Here is a 21888-nt window from a genome sequence, read left to right as displayed (position 1 = left end):
CCTGTGTTACTTTCTCTGAGACTCCACAGCTGTGATAGCCCCAGTTTTCCCCTCTGTGTGACATCACAACTGTGGGAACCCCAATTTACGCCTGCCTGTGACAGCACAGCAGTCAAAGATGCACTTTCCACCCATTATGACATCACAGCACTGACAGGCCAAATTTCACCCTTTCTGTCACCCCACAGATTGAACAAGCCCAACTTACACTTATCTGTAACATTTACAGCGGTGATAGTGCCAGTTTTCTCCTCTCTGTGACATGATATCAAAGACAAGTCAGAATTCATCCCCTCTGATAAGCCACAGCAGTGAAAGCCTCAGTTTTCTCCTCTCGGTGAGATCACTGCAATGACAAGTCCAGTTTACACCTCTCTGCGACACCACAGTGGTGACAGACGCATTATTCCCCTCTCTGGGACATCACAGTCATGACAGAACCAATTTAAATCTCTCTGTGATACCACAGCCCTAACAACCCCAATTCCATTCCCTGTGTGGCAACAGACAAGTCATAGCACCTGTGTAACTTTCACTGCACAACAGTGATCAGCCCCAGTTTTCCCCTCTCTGTGACACCACAGCAGGGACAGACTCAGGTTTCCTCTATCTGTGACATCACAGCCACGGCAGCCTTAATTTCAGCCCCAAAGGAACACCACAGCAGTGACAGACCCAGAATTCCCCTCTCCGTGACATCACAGAAGAGACAGAACCGATTAAAACCTCTCTGTGATATCATAGCCATGACAACCCCAATTCCATCTCCTTTGTGGCAACAGACAAGTCATAGCACCTGTGATAATTTCTCTGAGACTCCACAGCTGTGATAGCCCCAGTTTTCCCCTCTCCGTGACATCACTGCAGTGGCAGACTCAGGTTTCCTCTATCTGTGACATCACACCAATGAGGGACCCAGTTTCTCCTCTCCGTGACATCACTGCACTGACAACTCTAATTTATGCCTCTCGGTGACACCACAGCACTCACAGATCCATTACGCCTCTCTCTGTGACATCACATCTGAGAGAGGCCCAATTTTCGCCTCCCTGTGACATCACAGCACTGACAACTCTAATTTACGCCTCTCTGTGACACCACAGTAGTGGCTGCCTCAATTTTCCCCTCTCTGTGACATCACACTTAGGACAGCCTCAAATTCATCCCCTTTGGAACACCGCAGCAGTGACAGACCCGCTTTCCCCTCTCTCTGACATCACAGCAGTGACAGGCCAAAACTACTCCTCTCTGTGACACCAGAGCAGCGGCAGCCTCAGTATTCTCCTCTCTGTGTGTGACATCACACCAATGAGGGACCCAGTTCAAGGTCTCTGTGACATTACTGCAGTGACAACTCTAAATTACGCCTGTCTGTGACACCACAGTGGTGACAGACGCATTATTCCCCTCTCTGGGACATCACAATCATGACAGAACCAATTTAAAACTCTCTGTGATACCACAGCCCGAACAACCCCAATTCCATTCCCTGTGTGGCAACAGACAAGTCATAGCACCTGTGTAACTTTCACTGCACAACAGTGATCAGCCCCAGTTTTCCCCTCTCTGTGACACCACAGCAGGGACAGACTCAGGTTTCCTCTATCTGTGACATCACAGCCACGGCAGCCTTAATTTCAGCCCCAAAGGAACACCACAGCAGTGACAGACCCGTAATTCCCCTCTCCGTGACATCACAGAAGAGACAGAACCGATTAAAACCTCTCTGTGATATCATAGCCATGACAACCCCAATTCCATCTCCTTTGTGGCAACAGACAAGTCATAGCACCTGTGATAATTTCTCTGAGACTCCACAGCTGTGATAGCCCCAGTTTTCCCCTCTCCGTGACATCACTGCAGTGGCAGACTCAGCTTTCCTCTATCTGTGACATCACACCAATGAGGGACCCAGTTTCTCCTCTCCGTGACATCACTGCACTGACAACTCTAATTTATGCCTCTCGGTGACACCACAGCACTCACACATCCATTACGCCTCTCTCTGTGACATCACATCTGAGAGAGGCCCAATTTTCGCCTCCCTGTGACATCACAGCACTGACAACTCTAATTTACGCCTCTCTGTGACACCACAGTAGTGGCTGCCTCAATTTTCCCCTCTCTGTGACATCACACTTAGGACAGCCTCAAATTCATCCCCTTTGGAACACCGCAGCAGTGACAGACCCGCTTTCCCCTCTCTCTGACATCACAGCAGTGACAGGCCAAAACTACTCCTCTCTGTGACACCAGAGCAGCGGCAGCCTCAGTATTCTCCTCTCTGTGTGTGACATCACACCAATGAGGGACACAGTTAAAGGTATCTATGACATTACTGCAGTGACAACTCTAAATTACGCCTGTCTGTGACACCACAGTGGTGACAGACGCATTATTCCCCTCTCTGGGACATCACAATCATGACAGAACCAATTTAAATCTCTCTGTGATACCACAGCCCGAACAACCCCAATTCCATTCCCTGTGTGGCAACAGACAAGTCATAGCACCTCTGTAAATTTCTCTGTCACTGCACAACAGTGATCAGCCCCAGTTTTCCCCTCTCTGTGACACCACAGCAGGGACAGACTCAGGTTTCCTCTATCGTGACATCACGGCCATGGCAGCCATAATTTCAGCTCTGATGGAACACCACAGCACTGACAGACCCATTATTCCCCGCTCTGTGACATCCCAGAACAGACAGAACCAATTAAAACCTCTCTGACATACCATAGGCATGACAACCCCAATTCCATCTCCTTTGTGGCAACAGACAAGTCATAACACCTGTGTTACTTTCTCTGAGACTCCACAGCTGTGATAGCCCCAGTTTTCCCCTCTCTGTGACATCACAACTGTGGGAACCCCAATTTACGCCTGCCTGTGACAGCACAGCAGTCAAAGATGCACTTTCCACCCATTATGACATCACAGCACTGACAGGCCAAATTTCACCCTTTCTGTCACCCCACAGATTGAACAAGCCCAACTTACACTTATCTGTAACATTTACAGCGGTGATAGTGCCAGTTTTCTCCTCTCTGTGACATGATATCAAAGACAAGTCAGAATTCATCCCCTCTGATAAGCCACAGCAGTGAAAGCCTCAGTTTTCTCCTCTCGGTGAGATCACTGCAATGACAAGTCCAGTTTACACCTCTCTGCGACACCACAGTGGTGACAGACGCATTATTCCCCTCTCTGGGACATCACAGTCATGACAGAACCAATTTAAATCTCTCTGTGATACCACAGCCCTAACAACCCCAATTCCATTCCCTGTGTGGCAACAGACAAGTCATAGCACCTGTGTAACTTTCACTGCACAACAGTGATCAGCCCCAGTTTTCCCCTCTCTGTGACACCACAGCAGGGACAGACTCAGGTTTCCTCTATCTGTGACATCACAGCCACGGCAGCCTTAATTTCAGCCCCAAAGGAACACCACAGCAGTGACAGACCCAGAATTCCCCTCTCCGTGACATCACAGAAGAGACAGAACCGATTAAAACCTCTCTGTGATATCATAGCCATGACAACCCCAATTCCATCTCCTTTGTGGCAACAGACAAGTCATAGCACCTGTGATAATTTCTCTGAGACTCCACAGCTGTGATAGCCCCAGTTTTCCCCTCTCCGTGACATCACTGCAGTGGCAGACTCAGCTTTCCTCTATCTCTGACATCACACCAATGAGGGACCCAGTTTCTCCTCTCCGTGACATCACTGCACTGACAACTCTAATTTATGCCTCTCGGTGACACCACAGCACTCACACATCCATTACGCCTCTCTCTGTGACATCACATCTGAGAGAGGCCCAATTTTCGCCTCCCTGTGACATCACAGCACTGACAACTCTAATTTACGCCTCTCTGTGACACCACAGTAGTGGCTGCCTCAATTTTCCCCTCTCTGTGACATCACACTTAGGACAGCCTCAAATTCATCCCCTTTGGAACACCGCAGCAGTGACAGACCCGCTTTCCCCTCTCTCTGACATCACAGCAGTGACAGGCCAAAACTACTCCTCTCTGTGACACCAGAGCAGCGGCAGCCTCAGTATTCTCCTCTCTGTGTGTGACATCACACCAATGAGGGACACAGTTCAAGGTCTCTGTGACATTACTGCAGTGACAACTCTAAATTACGCCTGTCTGTGACACCACAGTGGTGACAGACGCATTATTCCCCTCTCTGGGACATCACAATCATGACAGAACCAATTTAAACCTCTCTGTGATACCACAGCCCGAACAACCCCAATTCCATTCCCTGTGTGGCAACAGACAAGTCATAGCACCTGTGTAAATTTCTCTGTCACTGCACAACAGTGATCAGCCCCAGTTTTCCCCTCTCTGTGACACCACAGCAGGGACAGACTCAGGTTTCCTCTATCGTGACATCACAGCCATGGCAGCCTTAATTTCAGCTCTGATGGAACACCACAGCACTGACAGACCCATTATTCCCTGCTCTGTGACATCCCAGAACAGACAGAACCAATTAAAACCTCTCTGACATACCATAGGCATGACAACCCCAATTCCATCTCCTTTGTGGCAACAGACAAGTCATAACACCTGTGTTACTTTCTCTGAGACTCCACAGCTGTGATAGCCCCAGTTTTCCCCTCTCTGTGACATCACAACTTTGGGAACCCCAATTTACGCCTGCCTGTGACAGCACAGCAGTCAAAGATGCACTTTCCAACCATTATGACATCACAGCACTGACAGGCCAAATTTCACCCTTTCTGTCACCCCACAGATTGAACAAGCCCAACTTACACTTATCTGTAACATTTACAGCGGTGATAGTGCCAGTTTTCTCCTCTCTGTGACATGATATCAAAGACAAGTCAGAATTCATCCCCTCTGATAAGCCACAGCAGTGAAAGCCTCAGTTTTCTCCTCTCGGTGAGATCACTGCAATGACAAGTCCAGTTTACACCTCTCTGCGACACCACAGTGGTGACAGACGCATTATTCCCCTCTCTGGGACATCACAGTCATGACAGAACCAATTTAAATCTCTCTGTGATAACTCAGCCCGAACAACCCCAATTCCATTCCCTGTGTGGCAACAGACAAGTCATAGCACCTGTGTAACTTTCACTGCACAACAGTGATCAGCCCCAGTTTTCCCCTCTCTGTGACACCACAGCAGGGACAGACTCAGGTTTCCTCTATCTGTGACATCACAGCCACGGCAGCCTTAATTTCAGCACTGATGGAACACCACAGCAGTGACAGACCCGTAATTCCCCTCTCCGTGACATCACAGAAGAGACAGAACCGATTAAAACCTCTCTGTGATATCATAGCCATGACAACCCCAATTCCATCTCCTTTGTGGCAACAGACAAGTCATAGCACCTGTGATAATTTCTCTGAGACTCCACAGCTGTGATAGCCCCAGTTTTCCCCTCTCCGTGACATCACTGCAGTGGCAGACTCAGGTTTCCTCTATCTCTGACATCACACCAATGAGGGACCCAGTTTCTCCTCTCCGTGACATCACTGCACTGACAACTCTAATTTATGCCTCTCGGTGACACCACAGCACTCACAGATCCATTACGCCTCTCTCTGTGACATCACATCTGAGAGAGGCCCAATTTTCGCCTCCCTGTGACATCACAGCACTGACAACTCTAATTTACGCCTCTCTGTGACACCACAGTAGTGGCTGCCTCAATTTTCCCCTCTCTGTGACATCACACTTAGGACAGCCTCAAATTCATCCCCTTTGGAACACCGCAGCAGTGACAGACCCGCTTTCCCCTCTCTCTGACATCACAGCAGTGACAGGCCAAAACTACTCCTCTCTGTGACACCAGAGCAGCGGCAGCCTCAGTATTCTCCTCTCTGTGTGTGACATCACACCAATGAGGGACCCAGTTCAAGGTCTCTATGACATTACTGCAGTGACAACTCTAAATTACGCCTGTCTGTGACACCACAGTGGTGACAGACGCATTATTCCCCTCTCTGGGACATCACAATCATGACAGAACCAATTTAAATCTCTCTGTGATACCACAGCCCGAACAACCCCAATTCCATTCCCTGTGTGGCAACAGACAAGTCATAGCACCTCTGTAAATTTCTCTGTCACTGCACAACAGTGATCAGCCCCAGTTTTCCCCTCTCTGTGACACCACAGCAGGGACAGACTCAGGTTTCCTCTATCGTGACATCACAGCCATGGCAGCCTTAATTTCAGCTCTGATGGAACACCACAGCACTGACAGACCCATTATTCCCCGCTCTGTGACATCCCAGAACAGACAGAACCAATTAAAACCTCTCTGACATACCATAGGCATGACAACCCCAATTCCATCTCCTTTGTGGCAACAGACAAGTCATAACACCTGTGTTACTTTCTCTGAGACTCCACAGCTGTGATAGCCCCAGTTTTCCCCTCTCTGTGACATCACAACTGTGGGAACCCCAATTTACGCCTGCCTGTGACAGCACAGCAGTCAAAGATGCACTTTCCACCCATTATGACATCACAGCACTGACAGGCCAAATTTCACCCTTTCTGTCACCCCACAGATTGAACAAGCCCAACTTACACTTATCTGTAACATTTACAGCGGTGATAGTGCCAGTTTTCTCCTCTCTGTGACATGATATCAAAGACAAGTCAGAATTCATCCCCTCTGATAAGCCACAGCAGTGAAAGCCTCAGTTTTCTCCTCTCGGTGAGATCACTGCAATGACAAGTCCAGTTTACACCTCTCTGCGACACCACAGTGGTGACAGACGCATTATTCCCCTCTCTGGGACCTCACAGTCATGACAGAACCAATTTAAATCCCTCTGTGATACCACAGCCCTAACAACCCCAATTCCATTCCCTGTGTGGCAACAGACAAGTCATAGCACCTGTGTAACTTTCACTGCACAACAGTGATCAGCCCCAGTTTTCCCCTCTCTGTGACACCACAGCAGGGACAGACTCAGGTTTCCTCTATCTGTGACATCACAGCCACGGCAGCCTTAATTTCAGCCCCAAAGGAACACCACAGCAGTGACAGACCCGTAATTCCCCTCTCCGTGACATCACAGAAGAGACAGAACCGATTAAAACCTCTCTGTGATATCATAGCCATGACAACCCCAATTCCATCTCCTTTGTGGCAACAGACAAGTCATAGCACCTGTGATAATTTCTCTGAGACTCCACAGCTGTGATAGCCCCAGTTTTCCCCTCTCCGTGACATCACTGCAGTGGCAGACTCAGCTTTCCTCTATCTCTGACATCACACCAATGAGGGACCCAGTTTCTCCTCTCCGTGACATCACTGCACTGACAACTCTAATTTATGCCTCTCGGTGACACCACAGCACTCACACATCCATTACGCCTCTCTCTGTGACATCACATCTGAGAGAGGCCCAATTTTCGCCTCCCTGTGACATCACAGCACTGACAACTCTAATTTACGCCTCTCTGTGACACCACAGTAGTGGCTGCCTCAATTTTCCCCTCTCTGTGACATCACACTTAGGACAGCCTCAAATTCATCCCCTTTGGAACACCGCAGCAGTGACAGACCCGCTTTCCCCTCTCTCTGACATCACAGCAGTGACAGGCCAAAACTACTCCTCTCTGTGACACCAGAGCAGCGGCAGCCTCAGTATTCTCCTCTCTGTGTGTGACATCACACCAATGAGGGACCCAGTTCAAGGTCTCTATGACATTACTGCAGTGACAACTCTAAATTACGCCTGTCTGTGACACCACAGTGGTGACAGACGCATTATTCCCCTCTCTGGGACATCACAATCATGACAGAACCAATTTAAATCTCTCTGTGATACCACAGCCCGAACAACCCCAATTCCATTCCTTGTGTGGCAACAGACAAGTCATAGCACCTCTGTAAATTTCTCTGTCACTGCACAACAGTGATCAGCCCCAGTTTTCCCCTCTCTGTGACACCACAGCAGGGACAGACTCAGGTTTCCTCTATCGTGACATCACAGCCATGGCAGCCTTAATTTCAGCTCTGATGGAACACCACAGCACTGACAGACCCATTATTCCCCGCTCTGTGACATCCCAGAACAGACAGAACCAATTAAAACCTCTCTGACATACCATAGGCATGACAACCCCAATTCCATCTCCTTTGTGGCAACAGACAAGTCATAACACCTGTGTTACTTTCTCTGAGACTCCACAGCTGTGATAGCCCCAGTTTTCCCCTCTCTGTGACATCACAACTGTGGGAACCCCAATTTACGCCTGCCTGTGACAGCACAGCAGTCAAAGATGCACTTTCCACCCATTATGACATCACAGCACTGACAGGCCAAATTTCACCCTTTCTGTCACCCCACAGATTGAACAAGCCCAACTTACACTTATCTGTAACATTTACAGCGGTGATAGTGCCAGTTTTCTCCTCTCTGTGACATGATATCAAAGACAAGTCAGAATTCATCCCCTCTGATAAGCCACAGCAGTGAAAGCCTCAGTTTTCTCCTCTCGGTGAGATCACTGCAATGACAAGTCCAGTTTACACCTCTCTGCGACACCACAGTGGTGACAGACGCATTATTCCCCTCTCTGGGACCTCACAGTCATGACAGAACCAATTTAAATCTCTCTGTGATACCACAGCCCTAACAACCCCAATTCCATTCCCTGTGTGGCAACAGACAAGTCATAGCACCTGTGTAACTTTCACTGCACAACAGTGATCAGCCCCAGTTTTCCCCTCTCTGTGACACCACAGCAGGGACAGACTCAGGTTTCCTCTATCTGTGACATCACAGCCACGGCAGCCTTAATTTCAGCACTGATGGAACACCACAGCAGTGACAGACCCGTAATTCCCCTCTCCGTGACATCACAGAAGAGACAGAACCGATTAAAACCTCTCTGTGATATCATAGCCATGACAACCCCAATTCCATCTCCTTTGTGGCAACAGACAAGTCATAGCACCTGTGATAATTTCTCTGAGACTCCACAGCTGTGATAGCCCCAGTTTTCCCCTCTCCGTGACATCACTGCAGTGGCAGACTCAGGTTTCCTCTATCTCTGACATCACACCAATGAGGGACCCAGTTTCTCCTCTCCGTGACATCACTGCACTGACAACTCTAATTTATGCCTCTCGGTGACACCACAGCACTCACAGATCCATTACGCCTCTCTCTGTGACATCACATCTGAGAGAGGCCCAATTTTCGCCTCCCTGTGACATCACAGCACTGACAACTCTAATTTACGCCTCTCTGTGACACCACAGTAGTGGCTGCCTCAATTTTCCCCTCTCTGTGACATCACACTTAGGACAGCCTCAAATTCATCCCCTTTGGAACACCGCAGCAGTGACAGACCCGCTTTCCCCTCTCTCTGACATCACAGCAGTGACAGGCCAAAACTACTCCTCTCTGTGACACCAGAGCAGCGGCAGCCTCAGTATTCTCCTCTCTGTGTGTGACATCACACCAATGAGGGACCCAGTTCAAGGTCTCTATGACATTACTGCAGTGACAACTCTAAATTACGCCTGTCTGTGACACCACAGTGGTGACAGACGCATTATTCCCCTCTCTGGGACATCACAATCATGACAGAACCAATTTAAATCTCTCTGTGATACCACAGCCCGAACAACCCCAATTCCATTCCCTGTGTGGCAACAGACAAGTCATAGCACCTCTGTAAATTTCTCTGTCACTGCACAACAGTGATCAGCCCCAGTTTTCCCCTCTCTGTGACACCACAGCAGGGACAGACTCAGGTTTCCTCTATCGTGACATCACAGCCATGGCAGCCTTAATTTCAGCTCTGATGGAACACCACAGCACTGACAGACCCATTATTCCCCGCTCTGTGACATCCCAGAACAGACAGAACCAATTAAAACCTCTCTGACATACCATAGGCATGACAACCCCAATTCCATCTCCTTTGTGGCAACAGACAAGTCATAACACCTGTGTTACTTTCTCTGAGACTCCACAGCTGTGATAGCCCCAGTTTTCCCCTCTCTGTGACATCACAACTGTGGGAACCCCAATTTACGCCTGCCTGTGACAGCACAGCAGTCAAAGATGCACTTTCCACCCATTATGACATCACAGCACTGACAGGCCAAATTTCACCCTTTCTGTCACCCCACAGATTGAACAAGCCCAACTTACACTTATCTGTAACATTTACAGCGGTGATAGTGCCAGTTTTCTCCTCTCTGTGACATGATATCAAAGACAAGTCAGAATTCATCCCCTCTGATAAGCCACAGCAGTGAAAGCCTCAGTTTTCTCCTCTCGGTGAGATCACTGCAATGACAAGTCCAGTTTACACCTCTCTGCGACACCACAGTGGTGACAGACGCATTATTCCCCTCTCTGGGACCTCACAGTCATGACAGAACCAATTTAAATCTCTCTGTGATACCACAGCCCTAACAACCCCAATTCCATTCCCTGTGTGGCAACAGACAAGTCATAGCACCTGTGTAACTTTCACTGCACAACAGTGATCAGCCCCAGTTTTCCCCTCTCTGTGACACCACAGCAGGGACAGACTCAGGTTTCCTCTATCTGTGACATCACAGCCACGGCAGCCTTAATTTCAGCCCCAAAGGAACACCACAGCAGTGACAGACCCGTAATTCCCCTCTCCGTGACATCACAGAAGAGACAGAACCGATTAAAACCTCTCTGTGATATCATAGCCATGACAACCCCAATTCCATCTCCTTTGTGGCAACAGACAAGTCATAGCACCTGTGATAATTTCTCTGAGACTCCACAGCTGTGATAGCCCCAGTTTTCCCCTCTCCGTGACATCACTGCAGTGGCAGACTCAGCTTTCCTCTATCTCTGACATCACACCAATGAGGGACCCAGTTTCTCCTCTCCGTGACATCACTGCACTGACAACTCTAATTTATGCCTCTCGGTGACACCACAGCACTCACACATCCATTACGCCTCTCTCTGTGACATCACATCTGAGAGAGGCCCAATTTTCGCCTCCCTGTGACATCACAGCACTGACAACTCTAATTTACGCCTCTCTGTGACACCACAGTAGTGGCTGCCTCAATTTTCCCCTCTCTGTGACATCACACTTAGGACAGCCTCAAATTCATCCCCTTTGGAACACCGCAGCAGTGACAGACCCGCTTTCCCCTCTCTCTGACATCACAGCAGTGACAGGCCAAAACTACTCCTCTCTGTGACACCAGAGCAGCGGCAGCCTCAGTATTCTCCTCTCTGTGTGTGACATCACACCAATGAGGGACCCAGTTCAAGGTCTCTATGACATTACTGCAGTGACAACTCTAAATTACGCCTGTCTGTGACACCACAGTGGTGACAGACGCATTATTCCCCTCTCTGGGACATCACAATCATGACAGAACCAATTTAAATCTCTCTGTGATACCACAGCCCGAACAACCCCAATTCCATTCCTTGTGTGGCAACAGACAAGTCATAGCACCTCTGTAAATTTCTCTGTCACTGCACAACAGTGATCAGCCCCAGTTTTCCCCTCTCTGTGACACCACAGCAGGGACAGACTCAGGTTTCCTCTATCGTGACATCACAGCCATGGCAGCCTTAATTTCAGCTCTGATGGAACACCACAGCACTGACAGACCCATTATTCCCCGCTCTGTGACATCCCAGAACAGACAGAACCAATTAAAACCTCTCTGACATACCATAGGCATGACAACCCCAATTCCATCTCCTTTGTGGCAACAGACAAGTCATAACACCTGTGTTACTTTCTCTGAGACTCCACAGCTGTGATAGCCCCAGTTTTCCCCTCTCTGTGACATCACAACTGTGGGAACCCCAATTTACGCCTGCCTGTGACAGCACAGCAGTCAAAGATGCACTTTCCACCCATTATGACATCACAGCACTGACAGGCCAAATTTCACCCTTTCTGTCACCCCACAGATTGAACAAGCCCAACTTACACTTATCTGTAACATTTACAGCGGTGATAGTGCCAGTTTTCTCCTCTCTGTGACATGATATCAAAGACAAGTCAGAATTCATCCCCTCTGATAAGCCACAGCAGTGAAAGCCTCAGTTTTCTCCTCTCGGTGAGATCACTGCAATGACAAGTCCAGTTTACACCTCTCTGCGACACCACAGTGGTGACAGACGCATTATTCCCCTCTCTGGGACCTCACAGTCATGACAGAACCAATTTAAATCTCTCTGTGATACCACAGCCCTAACAACCCCAATTCCATTCCCTGTGTGGCAACAGACAAGTCATAGCACCTGTGTAACTTTCACTGCACAACAGTGATCAGCCCCAGTTTTCCCCTCTCTGTGACACCACAGCAGGGACAGACTCAGGTTTCCTCTATCTGTGACATCACAGCCACGGCAGCCTTAATTTCAGCCCCAAAGGAACACCACAGCAGTGACAGACCCAGAATTCCCCTCTCCGTGACATCACAGAAGAGACAGAACCGATTAAAACCTCTCTGTGATATCATAGCCATGACAACCCCAATTCCATCTCCTTTGTGGCAACAGACAAGTCATAGCACCTGTGATAATTTCTCTGAGACTCCACAGCTGTGATAGCCCCAGTTTTCCCCTCTCCGTGACATCACTGCAGTGGCAGATTCAGCTTTCCTCTATCTCTGACATCACACCAATGAGGGACCCAGTTTCTCCTCTCCGTGACATCACTGCACTGACAACTCTAATTTATGCCTCTCGGTGACACCACAGCACTCACAGATCCATTACGCCTCTCTCTGTGACATCACATCTGAGAGAGGCCCAATTTTCGCCTCCCTATGACATCACAGCACTGACAACTCTAATTTACGCCTCTCTGTGACACCACAGTAGTGGCTGCCTCAATTTTCCCCTCTCTGTGACATCACACTTAGGACAGCCTCAAATTCATCCCCTTTGGAACACCGCAGCAGTGACAGACCCGCTTTCCCCTCTCTCTGACATCACAGCAGTGACAGGCCAAAACTACTCCTCACTGTGACACCAGAGCAGCGGCAGCCTCAGTATTCTCCTCTCTGTGTGTGACATCACACCAATGAGGGACCCAGTTCAAGGTCTCTGTGACATTACTGCAGTGACAACTCTAAATTACGCCTGTCTGTGACACCACAGTGGTGACAGACGCATTATTCCCCTCTCTGGGACATCACAATCATGACAGAACCAATTTAAAACTCTCTGTGATACCACAGCCCGAACAACCCCAATTCTATTCCCTGTGTGGCAACAGACAAGTCATAGCACCTCTGTAAATTTCTCTGTCACTGCACAACAGTGATCAGCCCCAGTTTTCCCCTCTCTGTGACACCACAGCAGGGACAGACTCAGGTTTCCTCTATCGTGACATCACGGCCATGGCAGCTGTAATTTCAGCTCTGATGGAACACCACAGCACTGACAGACCCATTATTCCCCGCTCTGTGACATCCCAGAACAGACAGAACCAATTAAAACCTCTCTGACATACCATAGGCATGACAACCCCAATTCCATCTCCTTTGTGGCAACAGACAAGTCATAACACCTGTGTTACTTTCTCTGAGACTCCACAGCTGTGATAGCCCCAGTTTTCCCCTCTCTGTGACATCACAACTGTGGGAACCCCAATTTACGCCTGCCTGTGACATCACAGCAGTCAAAGATGCACTTTCCACCCATTATGACATCACAGCACTGACAGGCCAAATTTCACCCTTTCTGTCACCCCACAGATTGAACAAGCCCAACTTACACTTATCTGTAACATTTACAGCGGTGATAGTGCCAGTTTTCTCCTCTCTGTGACATGATATCAAAGACAAGTCAGAATTCATCCCCTCTGATAAGCCACAGCAGTGAAAGCCTCAGTTTTCTCCTCTCGGTGAGATCACTGCAATGACAAGTCCAGTTTACACCTCTCTGCGACACCACAGTGGTGACAGACGCATTATTCCCCTCTCTGGGACATCACAGTCATGACAGAACCAATTTAAATCTCTCTGTGATACCACAGCCCTAACAACCCCAATTCCATTCCCTGTGTGGCAACAGACAAGTCATAGCACCTGTGTAACTTTCACTGCACAACAGTGATCAGCCCCAGTTTTCCCCTCTCTGTGACACCACAGCAGGGACAGACTCAGGTTTCCTCTATCTGTGACATCACAGCCACGGCAGCCTTAATTTCAGCCCCAAAGGAACACCACAGCAGTGACAGACCCGTAATTCCCCTCTCCGTGACATCACAGAAGAGACAGAACCGATTAAAACCTCTCTGTGATATCATAGCCATGACAACCCCAATTCCATCTCCTTTGTGGCAACAGACAAGTCATAGCACCTGTGATAATTTCTCTGAGACTCCACAGCTGTGATAGCCCCAGTTTTCCCCTCTCCGTGACATCACTGCAGTGGCAGACTCAGGTTTCCTCTATCTGTGACATCACACCAATGAGGGACCCAGTTTCTCCTCTCCGTGACATCACTGCACTGACAACTCTAATTTATGCCTCTCGGTGACACCACAGCACTCACAGATCCATTACGCCTCTCTCTGTGACATCACATCTGAGAGAGGCCCAATTTTCGCCTCCCTGTGACATCACAGCACTGACAACTCTAATTTACGCCTCTCTGTGACACCACAGTAGTGGCTGCCTCAATTTTCCCCTCTCTGTGACATCACACTTAGGACAGCCTCAAATTCATCCCCTTTGGAACACCGCAGCAGTGACAGACCCGCTTTCCCCTCTCTCTGACATCACAGCAGTGACAGGCCAAAACTACTCCTCTCTGTGACACCAGAGCAGCGGCAGCCTCAGTATTCTCCTCTCTGTGTGTGACATCACACCAATGAGGGACCCAGTTCAAGGTCTCTATGACATTACTGCAGTGACAACTCTAAATTACGCCTGTCTGTGACACCACAGTGGTGACAGACGCATTATTCCCCTCTCTGGGACATCACAATCATGACAGAACCAATTTAAATCTCTCTGTGATACCACAGCCCGAACAACCCCAATTCCATTCCTTGTGTGGCAACAGACAAGTCATAGCACCTCTGTAAATTTCTCTGTCACTGCACAACAGTGATCAGCCCCAGTTTTCCCCTCTCTGTGACACCACAGCAGGGACAGACTCAGGTTTCCTCTATCGTGACATCACAGCCATGGCAGCCTTAATTTCAGCTCTGATGGAACACCACAGCACTGACAGACCCATTATTCCCCGCTCTGTGACATCCCAGAACAGACAGAACCAATTAAAACCTCTCTGACATACCATAGGCATGACAACCCCAATTCCATCTCCTTTGTGGCAACAGACAAGTCATAACACCTGTGTTACTTTCTCTGAGACTCCACAGCTGTGATAGCCCCAGTTTTCCCCTCTCTGTGACATCACAACTGTGGGAACCCCAATTTACGCCTGCCTGTGACAGCACAGCAGTCAAAGATGCACTTTCCACCCATTATGACATCACAGCACTGACAGGCCAAATTTCACCCTTTCTGTCACCCCACAGATTGAACAAGCCCAACTTACACTTATCTGTAACATTTACAGCGGTGATAGTGCCAGTTTTCTCCTCTCTGTGACATGATATCAAAGACAAGTCAGAATTCATCCCCTCTGATAAGCCACAGCAGTGAAAGCCTCAGTTTTCTCCTCTCGGTGAGATCACTGCAATGACAAGTCCAGTTTACACCTCTCTGCGACACCACAGTGGTGACAGACGCATTATTCCCCTCTCTGGGACATCACAGTCATGACAGAACCAATTTAAATCTCTCTGTGATACCACAGCCCTAACAACCCCAATTCCATTCCCTGTGTGGCAACAGACAAGTCATAGCACCTGTGTAACTTTCACTGCACAACAGTGATCAGCCCCAGTTTTCCCCTCTCTGTGACACCACAGCAGGGACAGACTCAGGTTTCCTCTATCTGTGACATCACAGCCACGGCAGCCTTAATTTCAGCCCCAAAGGAACACCACAGCAGTGACAGACCCGTAATTCCCCTCTCCGTGACATCACAGAAGAGACAGAACCGATTAAAACCTCTCTGTGATATCATAGCCATGACAACCCCAATTCCATCTCCTTTGTGGCAACAGACAAGTCATAGCACCTGTGATAATTTCTCTGAGACTCCACAGCTGTGATAGCCCCAGTTTTCCCCTCTCCGTGACATCACTGCAGTGGCAGATTCAGCTTTCCTCTATCTCTGACATCACACCAATGAGGGACCCAGTTTCTCCTCTCCGTGACATCACTGCACTGACAACTCTAATTTATGCCTCTCGGTGACACCACAGCACTCACAGATCCATTACGCCTCTCTCTGTGACATCACATCTGAGAGAGGCCCAATTTTCGCCTCTCTATGACATCACAGCACTGACAACTCTAATTTACGCCTCTCTGTGACACCACAGTAGTGGCTGCCTCAATTTTCCCCTCTCTGTGACATCACACTTAGGACAGCCTCAAATTCATCCCCTTTGGAACACCGCAGCAGTGACAGACTCGCTTTCCCCTCTCTCTGACATCACAGCAGTGACAGGCCAAAACTACTCCTCACTGTGACACCAGAGCAGCGGCAGCCTCAGTATTCTCCTCTCTGTGTGTGACATCACACCAATGAGGGACACAGTTCAAGGTCTCTGTGACATTACTGCAGTGACAACTCTAAATTACGCCTGTCTGTGACACCACAGTGGTGACAGACGCATTATTCCCCTCTCTGGGACATCACAATCATGACAGAACCAATTTAAAACTCTCTGTGATACCACAGCCCGAACAACCCCAATTCTATTCCCTGTGTGGCAACAGACAAGTCATAGCACCTCTGTAAATTTCTCTGTCACTGCACAACAGTGATCAGCCCCAGTTTTCCCCTCTCTGTGACACCACAGCAGGGACAGACTCAGGTTTCCTCTATCGTGACATCACGGCCATGGCAGCCGTAATTTCAGCTCTGATGGAACACCACAGCACTGACAGACCCATTATTCCCCGCTCTGTGACATCCCAGAACAGACAGAACCAATTAAAACCTCTCTGACATACCATAGGCATGACAACCCCAATTCCATCTCCTTTGTGGCAACAGACAAGTCATAACACCTGTGTTACTTTCTCTGAGACTCCACAGCTGTGATAGCCCCAGTTTTCCCCTCTCTGTGACATCACAACTGTGGGAACCCCAATTTACGCCTGCCTGTGACAGCACAGCAGTCAAAGATGCACTTTCCACCCATTATGACATCACAGCACTGACAGGCCAAATTTCACCCTTTCTGTCACCCCACAGATTGAACAAGCCCAACTTACACTTATCTGTAACATTTACAGCGGTGATAGTGCCAGTTTTCTCCTCTCTGTGACATGATATCAAAGACAAGTCAGAATTCATCCCCTCTGATAAGCCACAGCAGTGAAAGCCTCAGTTTTCTCCTCTCGGTGAGATCACTGCAATGACAAGTCCAGTTTACACCTCTCTGCGACACCACAGTGGTGACAGACGCATTATTCCCCTCTCTGGGACATCACAGTCATGACAGAACCAATTTAAATCTCTCTGTGATACCACAGCCCTAACAACCCCAATTCCATTCCCTGTGTGGCAACAGACAAGTCATAGCACCTGTGTAACTTTCACTGCACAACAGTGATCAGCCCCAGTTTTCCCCTCTCTGTGACACCACAGCAGGGACAGACTCAGGTTTCCTCTATCTGTGACATCACAGCCACGGCAGCCTTAATTTCAGCCCCAAAGGAACACCACAGCAGTGACAGACCCGTAATTCCCCTCTCCGTGACATCACAGAAGAGACAGAACCGATTAAAACCTCTCTGTGATATCATAGCCATGACAACCCCAATTCCATCTCCTTTGTGGCAACAGACAAGTCATAACACCTGTGATAATTTCTCTGAGACTCCACAGCTGTGATAGCCCCAGTTTTCCCCTCTCCGTGACATCACTGCAGTGGCAGACTCAGGTTTCCTCTATCTGTGACATCACACCAATGAGGGACCCAGTTTCTCCTCTCCGTGACATCACTGCACTGACAACTCTAATTTATGCCTCTCGGTGACACCACAGCACTCACAGATCCATTACGCCTCTCTCTGTGACATCACATCTGAGAGAGGCCCAATTTTCGCCTCCCTGTGACATCACAGCACTGACAACTCTAATTTACGCCTCTCTGTGACACCACAGTAGTGGCTGCCTCAATTTTCCCCTCTCTGTGACATCACACTTAGGACAGCCTCAAATTCATCCCCTTTGTAACACCGCAGCAGTGACAGACCCGCTTTCCCCTCTCTCTGACATCACAGCAGTGACAGGCCAAAACTACTCCTCTCTGTGACACCAGAGCAGCGGCAGCCTCAGTATTCTCCTCTCTGTGTGTGACATCACACCAATGAGGGACCCAGTTCAAGGTCTCTGTGACATTACTGCAGTGACAACTCTAAATTACGCCTGTCTGTGACACCACAGTGGTGACAGACGCATTATTCCCCTCTCTGGGACATCACAATCATGACAGAACCAATTTAAAACTCTCTGTGATACCACAGCCCGAACAACCCCAATTCTATTCCCTGTGTGGCAACAGACAAGTCATAGCACCTCTGTAAATTTCTCTGTCACTGCACAACAGTGATCAGCCCCAGTTTTCCCCTCTCTGTGACACCACAGCAGGGACAGACTCAGGTTTCCTCTATCGTGACATCACAGCCATGGCAGCCTTAATTTCAGCTCTGATGGAACACCACAGAACTGACAGACCCATTATTCCCCGCTCTGTGACATCCCAGAACAGACAGAACCAATTAAAACCTCTCTGACATACCATAGGCATGACAACCCCAATTCCATCTCCTTTGTGGCAACAGACAAGTCATAACACCTGTGTTACTTTCTCTGAGACTCCACAGCTGTGATAGCCCCAGTTTTCCCCTCTCTGTGACATCACAACTGTGGGAACCCCAATTTACGCCTGCCTGTGACAGCACAGCAGTCAAAGATGCACTTTCCACCCATTATGACATCACTGCACTGACAGGCCAAATTTCACCCTTTCTGTCACCCCACAGATTGAACAAGCCCAACTTACACTTATCTGTAACATTTACAGCGGTGATAGTGCCAGTTTTCTCCTCTCTGTGACATGATATCAAAGACAAGTCAGAATTCATCCCCTCTGATAAGCCACAGCAGTGAAAGCCTCAGTTTTCTCCTCTCGGTGAGATCACTGCAATGACAAGTCCAGTTTACACCTCTCTGCGACACCACAGTGGTGACAGACGCATTATTCCCCTCTCTGGGACATCACAGTCATGACAGAACCAATTTAAATCTCCCTGTGATACCACAGCATGAACAACCCCAATTCCATTCCCTGTGTGGCAACAGACAAGTCATAGCACCTGTGTAACTTTCACTGCACAACAGTGATCAGCCCCAGTTTTCCCCTCTCTGTGACACCACAGCAGGGACAGACTCAGGTTTCCTCTATCTGTGACATCACAGCCACGGCAGCCTTAATTTCAGCCCCAAAGGAACACCACAGCAGTGACAGACCCAGAATTCCCCTCTCCGTGACATCACAGAAGAGACAGAACCGATTAAAACCTCTCTGTGATATCATAGCCATGACAACCCCAATTCCATCTCCTTTGTGGCAACAGACAAGTCGTAGCACCTGTGATAATTTCTCTGAGACTCCACAGCTGTGATAGCCCCAGTTTTCCCCTCTCCGTGACATCACTGCAGTGGCAGACTCAGCTTTCCTCTATCTGTGACATCACACCAATGAGGGACCCAGTTTCTCCTCTCCGTGACATCACTGCACTGACAACTCTAATTTATGCCTCTCGGTGACACCACAGCACTCACAGATCCATTACGCCTCTCTCTGTGACATCACATCTGAGAGAGGCCCAATTTTCGCCTCCCTGTGACATCACAGCACTGACAACTCTAATTTACGCCTCTCTGTGACACCACAGTAGTGGCTGCCTCAATTTTCCCCTCTCTGTGACGTCACACTTAGGACAGCCTCAAATTCATCCCCTTTGGAACACCGCAGCAGTGACAGACCCGCTTTCCCCTCTCTCTGACATCACAGCAGTGACAGGCCAAAACTACTCCTCTCTGTGACACCAGAGCAGCGGCAGCCAAAGTATTCTCCTCTCTGTGTGTGACATCACACCAATGAGGGACCCAGTTCAAGGTCTCTGTGACATTACTGCAGTGACAACTCTAAATTACGCCTGTCTGTGACACCACAGTGGTGACAGACGCATTATTCCCCTCTCTGGGACATCACAATCATGACAGAACCAATTTAAAACTCTCTGTGATACCACAGCCCGAACAACCCCAATTCTATTCCCTGTGTGGCAACAGACAAGTCATAGCACCTCTGTAAATTTCTCTGTCACTGCACAACAGTGATCAGCCCCAGTTTTCCCCTCTCTGTGACTACACAGCAGGGACAGACTCAGGTTTCCTCTATCGTGACATCACAGCCATGGCAGCCTTAATTTCAGCTCTGATGGAACACCACAGCACTGACAGACCCATTATTCCCTGCTCTGTGACATCCCAGAACAGACAGAACCAATTAAAACCTCTCTGACATACCATAGGCATGACAACCCCAATTCCATCTCCTTTGTGGCAACAGACAAGTCATAACACCTGTGTTACTTTCTCTGAGACTCCACAGCTGTGATAGCCCCAATTTTCCCCTCTCTGTGACATCACAACTGTGGGAACCCCAATTTACGCCTGCCTGTGACAGCACAGCAGTCAAAGATGCACTTTCCACCAATTATGACATCACAGCACTGACAGGCCAAATTTCACCCTTTCTGTCACCCCACAGATTGAACAAGCCCAACTTACACTTATCTGTAACATTTACAGCGGTGATAGTGCCAGTTTTCTCCTCTCTGTGACATGATATCAAAGACAAGTCAGAATTCATCCCCTCTGATAAGCCACAGCAGTGAAAGCCTCAGTTTTCTCCTCTCGGTGAGATCACTGCAATGACAAGTCCAGTTTACACCTCTCTGCGACACCACAGTGGTGACAGACGCATTATTCCCCTCTCTGGGACATCACAGTCATGACAGAACCAATTTAAATCTCTCTGTGATACCACAGCCCTAACAACCCCAATTCCATTCCCTGTGTGGCAACAGACAAGTCATAGCACCTGTGTAACTTTCACTGCACAACAGTGATCAGCCCCAGTTTTCCCCTCTCTGTGACACCACAGCAGGGACAGACTCAGGTTTCCTCTATCTGTGACATCACAGCCACGGCAGCCTTAATTTCAGCCCCAAAGGAACACCACAGCAGTGACAGACCCAGAATTCCCCTCTCCGTGACATCACAGAAGAGACAGAACCGATTAAAACCTCTCTGTGATATCATAGCCATGACAACCCCAATTCCATCTCCTTTGTGGCAACAGACAAGTCATAGCACCTGTGATAATTTCTCTGAGACTCCACAGCTGTGATAGCCCCAGTTTTCCCCTCTCCGTGACATCACTGCAGTGGCAGACTCAGGTTTCCTCTATCTGTGACATCACACCAATGAGGGACCCAGTTTCTCCTCTCCGTGACATCACTGCACTGACAACTCTAATTTATGCCTCTCGGTGACACCACAGCACTCACAGATCCATTACGCCTCTCTCTGTGACATCACATCTGAGAGAGGCCCAATTTTCGCCTCCCTGTGACATCACAGCACTGACAACTCTAATTTACGCCTCTCTGTGACACCACAGTAGTGGCTGCCTCAATTTTCCCCTCTCTGTGAC

The sequence above is a fragment of the Cyanistes caeruleus genome, chromosome 32 (assembly GCF_971803275.1).
Source record: "Cyanistes caeruleus chromosome 32, bCyaCae1.hap1.1, whole genome shotgun sequence".
Taxonomy (NCBI): Eukaryota; Metazoa; Chordata; class Aves; order Passeriformes; family Paridae; genus Cyanistes; species Cyanistes caeruleus.
This window is presented reverse-complemented; position numbering follows the sequence as displayed.